This window comes from Cervus canadensis, chromosome 13 (genome assembly GCF_019320065.1).
Source record: "Cervus canadensis isolate Bull #8, Minnesota chromosome 13, ASM1932006v1, whole genome shotgun sequence".
Taxonomy (NCBI): domain Eukaryota; kingdom Metazoa; phylum Chordata; class Mammalia; order Artiodactyla; family Cervidae; genus Cervus; species Cervus canadensis.
The window spans coordinates 35,967,339-35,977,128 of NC_057398.1; positions in this window are offsets into that span (position 1 = coordinate 35,967,339).

A 9,790-nucleotide genomic window follows, 5' to 3' on the forward strand; every position below is an offset into this window, starting at 1 on the left:
CGGTCTGACGATGTAATGGGCGTGGCCTGGAATTCTCAGTGGCTCTCATTGGTTAAATGGGCCAATGGGGCGGAGCTCTCAGCTGAAAGGTGGGTGCTGCGGAGCTCTCGGGCAAGCTCATTGGGCCCTTCGGAGGTGGGCGGGGCAAGTGGCCCTGGGGCGGAGCCACGACATGGGCGGGTGGAACCCGGTTGCGGTAGGGCCTAGAGGCTCTCAGAGCAAAGGGGTGGAGCGGGTCTGGGGTTGGTAAGGGAGGAGGGGCGGGGGCTCCGAGGGGAAGGCGGCCTAAGGGCGGAGCCCGGGCTAAGGATGGAGCCGGCGTTGCGGTAAAGCAGCTCTGCATGTCCCTAGCTGCTCCAGAAGCACAGTGATCCCGTAAAAATAATGGCCTCTCCCACACACGCGTCTGAGTTTAAAAATGGGAGCGGCCACACGAGGCGGAATCCTTAGCAAGACCCGTTTACTCAGGACCCCTGAAAAATCTGAAATGGACAAGGTTGCAAAACATTTAGAGGCGTGGTCTTCCTGGGTCTTGGAACTGGATATATTGCTACCTTTGAAGCAGTTGGGCCCACTCTTGAACTGGGGGCCTGTCTAACCTGGATCCACCGAACCCCGAGAGCCCAGGGATGGGCCTCTGTGGGTCTGGTAAACTTAGAATATCATATGTAGTGATAGTGAATGCATTTGGTGGGGGTGGTGGGTAGAGAAGGTTGCCCTTGGTTAAAATGTTGCTATTAGAAAGTCTGACTCGATCTGCTCTAGAGAGTATAAAGAGCCTCCTTTAGGCAAAATGCGAATTGCCCTGAACACCCAGCTTCCCTTTTAAAGGGACGCATGTCTTGTCTTGAAGCGTGGTCTCACTTTCAACATTTAACTTAACAGTTGCATAGTGAGACACTAACAGTTTTAGAGGCCTTACTGTGCCGCTTTCCCCAGCCTTTCTGCTCCTTTTCTGTCCCATCCTCTTCCACTTCCCTCATTTTTCTTCCCCTTCCCTATGCAAGAAGGATATGATAATTTTTTTCCTGTTATATTCTCTAATGCCTATATTACTTTTGATTTCATAACTTTTTTTTTACTTACAATTGAGGAATATTTTAATTTTATCAAAATAATGAGATTATGAACTTTTAAAGGCCAGAAATAGGTCAACAGTGTCTGTATCTCCCTCAGCGTCCAGACTACCATGCCCATAACAAGAGCTCAACCAATATTTCTTTTTTTTTAACCAATATTTCTTTATACAGTTACTAGCTGATCCTTCAAGTTTCACAGAGCATACCAATATAACAAATTTACACATTCAAATTATTTTCATGTAAATATTGATGTTTAAACAAAACAAATTAAACAACTTGCTTGGTTATTCAAGACAATGTATAAATTCTATTTCAGAAAAAGGTACATGCTTAAGGATAAATGTGGGAAAGGAATGTATTTTTAAAATGTGTCACTGTGAAATAATGGAAGTTTTTTCAAAATTTTCATAAATATATTGTTTATTGTTCAAAATTACATTAAGTTCATCAACATAGTCAGGCCTTCATCCCATCAGCTCAGAGTTGGAAAACTCTGCATCTCCAGATAGCAGGATTACTTCAGGATTAACTAAGCCTCTCCCCATCTGTAGTCTTAGAATGAAACACTGAAGGCTTCGGAGGCAGGAAACATCTGCTAGCTCTGACAGCCCGCCCTGTCTCTGCCCCTTGGGGAACTGCTCCTCACCACCCTCTACCCACCAGAGGTGCTGATGAGATGACCATTTATAGCATCCTTACCTTTCCCCTCTACAAAAAAAACAAACAGGGAGACATGAACTCAAGCTGGACCAGTCACGTGCTGTGTTCTCTGGACCATTGACTAAGAAGAGGATATGACCTGAGCTGAGCCAATTGGAGTCCTTCTCTGAAACTTTGGGTTGTTTTTGTTTTTTTTTTTTGCCACATAGCATGTGGGATCTTAGTTTCCTGACCAAGGATGGAACCCATGCCCCCTGCATTGGAAGTGCAGACTCTTAACCACTGGACCACCAGGGAAGTCCCTAAAACTTCTATATTAGAAATGAAGGGAAGCTCTTTCTCTCCTATTGGATCAAGAGCTGTAAGGATGTGACCTCAAAAATGTTTACCACCATCATCTGCTCATCTCGTGGAAAATTCTGAAAGAATGAGGCAGTGTAACTGGACAAAGGGACCAAGATTTGGAGGGAAGGAAAGTGAAAAGGAGAGAAACCATCATGGTATGTTCCATGGTTTCAGTAGACCTTGTACCAATTCTGCACACACCATCCCACACTTAAGAGGTCCCCAAATAGGTCTTTCCTCCGTCAATAGCTGGCCCCACTCCACTGGAGTTGCTTATACCGGAAACTTAAGTGTATCCTCCACACCACAGTCTCCCTTTTCCCTCACATTCAGTCCATGTTGTTTCCACCCCCAGATCGTATCTTGACTCTCCCCAATTCCCACCATCGCCATTTCTCTGCTCCAGCGTAACCCATCATCAGCTCTCACCTAACTCCAGCACTAACTTCCAAGTGCTAGTTCAGACTTCCCCTACCATCCTTTATCCATTGCCCACACAGCAATTAGAGGGATCTTCTTAAAATGCACTGATCTTGTCACATCTCCACTATTCAATGAGTTCTCTTTGTTTTCCTGATGAAGTTCAGAATCTTTAACATGGCTACCAGGCCGTGCATGACCTGGCTCTAACCTGACCTTGTTCCACCTTTGCCAGCTGGGCTTCTGCCACACACAGGCCTTCTCCCTATTGCTTGACCACAGAGTACTTCCTTCTGCTTTGGTACATCTGAGTGTACAGCTCCCTTTGCATCAATGGCTTTTCCCCACTTCTCTCCCCTTAACCTGACAAAATATTTGGTTTTCTTTGGTCATTTTCAAGGAGACTTTTTCTATTGAAGTATAGCTGATTTACAATGCTTTATGTTAGTTTCTAGTATACAGCACAGTGATACACTTATATATATGTGTGTGTGTATACACACACACACACACACACTTTTTGCTTTTTTTTTACTGCTGAAAAAAAAAGGGAAAATATGTATATGGATGTACTTTGGCCACCTGATGCAAAGAGCTGACTCACTGGAAAAGACAATGATGCTGCGAAAGAGTGAAGGCAAAAGGAGTACAGGGCAGCAGAGGATGAAACGGTTAGATAGCATCACTGACTCAGTGGACGTGAATTTGAAGAAACTCTGGAAGATAGTGAAGGAGAAGCCTGGCATACTGCTGTCCATGGGGTTGCAGACAGTCGGGTACAACTTAGCAACTGAAAACAACACATATTTTTCATGTTCTTTTCCATTATGGTTTATTGCAGGATACTGAATATAGTTCCCCGTGCTATAGAGTAGGACCTTGTTGTTTATCTATTTCATATATAGTAGTTTGTATCTGCTAATCCCAAACCAAAGGAAACTTTTCTTGACCTATACTAGGCCAGCCCCAGTCCCAACAGGGCCATAAATTCCAGGAGGATAAGGAAGTCACTGTGAATCACTCTTACCTAGCACAGCATGTGTAGATGCTCAACAAATATTATTGCATGAGTAAATAAACATGTAAAGACTGCACCCAGGACTTTCCCTTCACTGACAGCCACTCCTATTTCCCCATCTCCATCTGAGACTCCAATGCTCCCAACCCTCTTCTCACTCTTCACTCAGTACATTTATGAGTTTATATTTTATTTTTTCAACTTTCAGGAAGGTCTCTCTGCATTCCTCGACATATATGTATCTTTCTTACGGTATATTAATTAATTTATCTATTTATTTGTTTTTGGCTGCACTTGGTCTTCGTTGCTGTTTGTGGGCGTTCTCTAGCTGCAGTGGGCAAGAGCTATTCCCTAGTTGTGGTGCGTAGGCTCATTTATGTGATTTCTCCTGTTGCAGAACATGGGTTCCAGAGCTTGAGCTCAGGAGCTGTGGTGCGTGGGCTTAGCTGCCCTACAGCATGTGCAGGATTTCTGGATCAGGGATCAAATCCATGTCCCCTGCATTGGCAGATGGATTCTTAACCACTGGACCACCAGGGGAGTCCTATGTGTATCTTTAAACAGTTGCTTTCTGGAGGAAAAAGTCTGTCCTCTATGAAGGACACGCTCAGGCGTGTCTGACTCTTTGTGACCTCATGGACCGTAACCTGCCAGGCTCCTCTGTCCATGGAATTATCCAGGGAAGAATCCTGGAGCAGGTTGCCATTTCCTCCTCTGGGGAATGTTCCCCCAACCCTTGGATCGAACCCAGGTCTCCTTCATTGCAGGTGGATTCTTTACCGTCTGAGCCACCAGGGAAGCCCAAAAGCTTTGTGTTGCCCCTACTATACCAAAGGGATAACTCTAACAGTAAAATTTTCAGGCCAAGTATGAAACAACAGTGGAGCATCAACAGGATACAGGGAAAGAAAACAGTTTTGAAGTAGTTATGGCAACAGTGGTCCTCAAATTATACCCCATAAGGGGGCCTCCTGCCTACAGGTTGAGCAGGTACAAGGTAAGAATTTGAGAGAAAGGAAGAGACTTTGTATTGAATAAAGAAGAGATTTTTTAGTAAAGGAAAAATAAGAACCAACTCTTTGTTTTTTGAAAACCAAATTTTAAACACTCATAATTTCCAGTAATACAGCAAGTTTGTCATCCTGTTTACATGTAACACAACTCTAACTTCTCTGCGGACAGAGAGTGACCAAGGCTAAGCGCACAGCTCAGACAAAGCATGCCACAGCTGCGCATCACTCTCCTTTTCGCCTTGGCAAGTAACGTGTCATCTAATTTTACTTTGGAGATAATAAGGAATTATTAAAGGCCATGATGAAAGCATTTTGTAGATCAGGGGATATACATATTTTGTGTCATGAGTGGGGCATGTGCAGCTCAGAACATCTGGCTCACTGCCAACCTATCCCCAGAGTGTTGGTTCCTGCAGCATCTGATACCTACAGTACAGGTTTCCCAATCACTGGACCTTGCTTGTACTGTGCTTGGGAACAATGTAAAGAAATGTATTTCTTTACATTCATTTCTTTGGCTGAATGTTTTGACAGACCAACATGTCTTGTAAAAGTATTTTGTCTGTGTAACCTCAAAGGTTCTAATCATCTGGTAAAGACAAACCAACATAAGTCCTCAGTTTGGATCCTAATATTCAGCCTATTAGCCTTTGATCCTGGGATCCAAGAATATTGACTCTTCTCCCAGTTCATTTATCACCTTTTATTCCCCTTGCTGGTTACTGTCCAAGTAAGTATAAAAAATTACCATCCCTAAAATCAAAGAGTCTCTCCTCTTTGGGAATGAATGACAAAACAGCTATCTTTCCCCCCAGCACAAATCAGTGAATTTCCTATCTGTAGATGTTGCAATGTTTTGTTTTGTTTTTAGATGTTGCAACGTTATCAGTGTATTTAGGTGTGACTTAAAAGATCGTCCCTGACAAGCAATTCTTTCCTCACCCTTTGGACCACCAGCTTATTGTTGCTAACAAGTAGTGGGGCCTGTTATTATCAAATATTTGTAGCTCTGCTCCTGCCCTTCACTGTTCTGAGAGTAGAAATTTTCAAACCTACCTGAGAGTATAAACCCTCCTGTTACATACTCATATGTGTAGCTATTTGCTATTTGTCAGACTGAGGTCAGAATTTGAGGTGATGTGACAGACACTTAGATTTTGCATTTGGGTCCAGCAGAGGTTGCTCAATCTAAATGAACTTTGTGGTTTTCTTTTCTCCACACACCGCTCCCCTCACTTTCTTCATAACTGTTCTTCTGGGAAATTACTTCCCATCAGCAGTATTTGCCTCCAGCTGGTGAATTGGATGGGGCTTTTTTTTTTTAGTTAATAAACACTAAAAGGCTGAGGGCAGCAAATCTACACCCCGGTGGTGCCAGCTAATGAAGAGCCTCACATGAAAGCTTATGCAAAGAGGACAGGCAGAGTGCAAATGTCCTGGGATCCAAGATTATCCACTCTTCTCCCACACGCTGCATAACAGACACTAATGATTATTAATTATTTAAGCAAAGAACATGAGAGCCAACACAGGCAGCAAAAGGGAAAAGAAGGAAGCTGCCTTCTAGGAGCTTCTGCTGAAATAATTTTAATTAGCACAGGCTATAGAGCCAAGGGAGATAGACCAAGATACTTAATAGCTAAAGAAATCTTTAAAAATCCTCTACCACTTTTTTCCCTTACTAAAAGGAAAAGACAACTTAGGTTATACTTGTATACATTGCTGACAAACTGGAATATGAAGTGGCTGCCACAGCCTGTCCTCTCTGATGGCATCGCAGGCCAGCGAGTGACATGAGGAGGCTCAGCCATGTCTTCACAGGTTCTAGTGAATCCTGAAGCTGTGAGTCCCAAGTCTCCCCTTGAAATACATCTTTCTTGCTCATACACACTAAGGACACTGACTGTCTAAAGCTGAAGCTCCATCCATCTTTTCTCTGTACTGAAACCTTCATGAGATTTTCACTTTAAATTTCAAACACTGTTGGGACCTTCCTGGTGGTCCAATGGTTAAGACACTGTGCTTCCACTGCAGGGGGCATGGGTTCGATCCCTTGTCAGGGAATTAAGATCCTGCATGCCACCAAGCGCAACTCAAAAATAAAAAAATAAAAATTTTTTTCCCCAAATATTGTGTCACTCCTGGTAGGTTTTACTTTTTCTTTGGATATACCAGGATACCTAGAACAGTTTCTTCCTATTATATAAGCTGTGAAACTATTTTAAAAAGTTAAGAGCCCTAAAAGGCACAGTTTGATCTTATTTTTAAATTCCTGGGTGATCTCCATTTCTTTGAAACTCATTGGTAGTTCTGCAGTGCAGCCTTTCCAAATTGTCAATTCCCTGGCAGCTAGTGACATTTCCTCTTAAAATCAAGAGTTTTTATTTCTAATTCAGTAACATTTAGAGATCTAATGCTCATTATTACTGTAGCTAACCTGGCTCTGTGACTAAGGAGAGACTGTGTTTTCCTTGCAGGTGTCTTTTTCTGACCTTGTTCCAATATTCACATTACCTTCCACTAGGTTCCCACAGGACGTTTCATTTGAACTGTTTCAGAACTTCATCAACATTTCACCTGTGAGCTATTATGTATCCCCTGACTTTTGTTCAAGTCTAGTCTCTTTAGCCAATTACAGGTCACTGTTCTAAGCAGGGGATAAAGCAGTAAATCAGACACATGTTGTCCTTGCCTTCATGATGGGCGAGACATACAACAATGAATTACACACTTCAATAATTCATTGCAAGTATAGTTAAGTGCTAAAAGCTGAAATTCAAAGGGCTCTGAGGCCACATAATTGGGAACCGGTGGCTCGGGGGTAAAGAATCCACCAGCCAATTCAGGAGATGTGGGTTCAATTTCTGCGTCAGGAAGATCCCCTGGAGAAGGAAATGGCAACCCACTCCAGTATTCTTGCTGGGAAATCCCATGGACAGAGGAGCCTGGTGGGCTACAGTCCATGGGGTTGCAAAGAGTCGGACATGACTTAGCCACTAAACCACAACAACTACCTTGTATTAGGGTCAGGGAGAGCTTCCTTTGGAAAATAACATTTAAGCTTACACTTGAGATATAAGGAGTTAACTAAGCAAAGAGTAAAAGGATAGCACACAGTGGGACCAGCCCATAACAAGGTCATCAGAAAGAGAGAGGGTGGTGAGATTAAATTACTGAGAGAGAAGGCTGGTGACTAGAGTGCAGAGTGATAGAGAATGAGGTCAGGCCCCTCTTATGCAGGAATTTATAGGTCATGCTAAACATTTAAAATTCATTCCCCAAAGGTTTAAACAATGATGTGATATGGTTTGATTTGTATTTAAATAGATAACTATGGTTTCTGCAAGGAGAATGGACTAAAGTGGAATAAGAATGACATATTAGTGAGTGAGTGCTGCATAAAAACCCACCTCGAAACTCCGAGGCTTAGCAAGCATTTGTGGCTTTTGTTCGGGGGTCAGCAAATTGCCTGGTGTGGGTGTGCTTCAGGCTGTGGGTTCACTGTGACTCTGCTGGGTGAGGCTGAAATCAACAGGGTTTAGCTGCAGACTGGGATTAAGTCTCCTCTATATCTGCTTATTCTCCTTGAACCAGAGGCCACACAGGGCACTTTCCACTCACGATGAACAGTAGAAGAGCAAGGGCCCCAATCCAAACTGTGTAAGCATGCTGAAGACATCTCCATGAACATCCCATTTGTCAAATTCAGTCTAATGGCTAGGCTCAAAACGGCAGGATAAGGCAGTATATGCCACCTCAAGGGAAAAAGGTCTGAATAAAAACTTGTCGAGTAATACTCCAATATATCAAAGCAGCATTCCATCAAGATGGAAAATAAATTGTAGAATCTATTGCTTTCCCCCTCCTAATCCACCCTGCCTTAGTCCCCAAATAATTGGTTTCATCTTGCCAAAGCCTTTACTGGATAGAATATATTGTTGTTTGGTCGCTAACTCGTGTCCAACTCGGATGCAGCACAACAGCCTCCTCTGTCCTCTACCATCTCCCACACGCCAGCCTCCTCTGTCCTCTACCATCTCCCAGAGTTTGCTCAAATTCATGTCCATTGAGTTGGTGATGCCATCCAATCATCTCATCTTCTATCACCCCTTTCTCCTCCTGCCCTCAATCCTTCCCAGCATTGGTCCTTCCAATGAATATTCAGGGTTGATTTCCTTTAGGAATGACAGGTTTGGTCATGGATCACAACCCTGTGAAGGGGCTTGCATAACTCAATGAAGCTGTAAGCCGTGCCTTGCAGGGCCACTCCCGATGGATGGGTCATAGTGAAGGGTTCTAATAAAACGTGGTCACTGGAAAAGGAAACGGCAACCCCTCCAGTATTCTTGCCTGGAGAACTCCATGGACAGTATGAAAAGGCAAAAAGGATAGAATATAAAACTATATAATATTATCAGTTTAGAAAGGCATAGTAGAAACTCAGTTTACAATGGAAAAGTCTGGCACAGTGCTATGTACTCTCATCAATTTTTAGATCTAATTTATTGTTTTGGGGTGGGGTTTTTTTTTTTTTTTGCATTTTTTTCTTTGTTAAAAAAAATTATTATTTGAGAGGAAAGCATATCTGTTTCCCCCCCAAAGTCCTGATTTATGTCACATTCTTGTGCTCAGCTTTAACTAGGATTCATTCTTTTTTTCCCTTCTTACAGTTAGGCACGCATTCACAGCAACAGTATGGATCTCTAATAAGAAGCTAGTCTTGCTGTGTGGACATCAATATTTTTGGTGGGGTGTGAGGCTGAGGAGAGGAGAGTTCATGCAGCTTGGAAGCAGCCCTGGGGAGTGAAAGTGAAGCATTTTTAGCTGAATTCAAGTGGAGGCAATTCACTTAAAGAATCCAAAGGCTTTAGCAGTATCTTGGATTGACTTTAATGAGGAGTTAGACAGAAATAGCTACAGGCTCCAGGGGGCAGCCCAAACCTATTGAGGATCCCTCCTGGGAGATAAAAAGGCGCTCACAGAGCTCACATCATGAAGTGGTGTCAGCCTCTTCTATGCCCCTAGCACAGTGCTCAGCATGGGAGTGTTTCTGCTCATCTTTACTAATTGGTGGCTAACTACAGACAGAACAGAAAAGGACGCTTATTTTTTACTAATAAGTGAAAAAGCTTTCTTAGAAAAGAGCAGAAGACATGCTCATAGAGAAGAGGAGGCAGGAATTCTCAAGCTAGCCTACAGGTGACATGCGTGACTTTTTAGAACAACTTTGAGCAGGCAATTTCTATTTAATT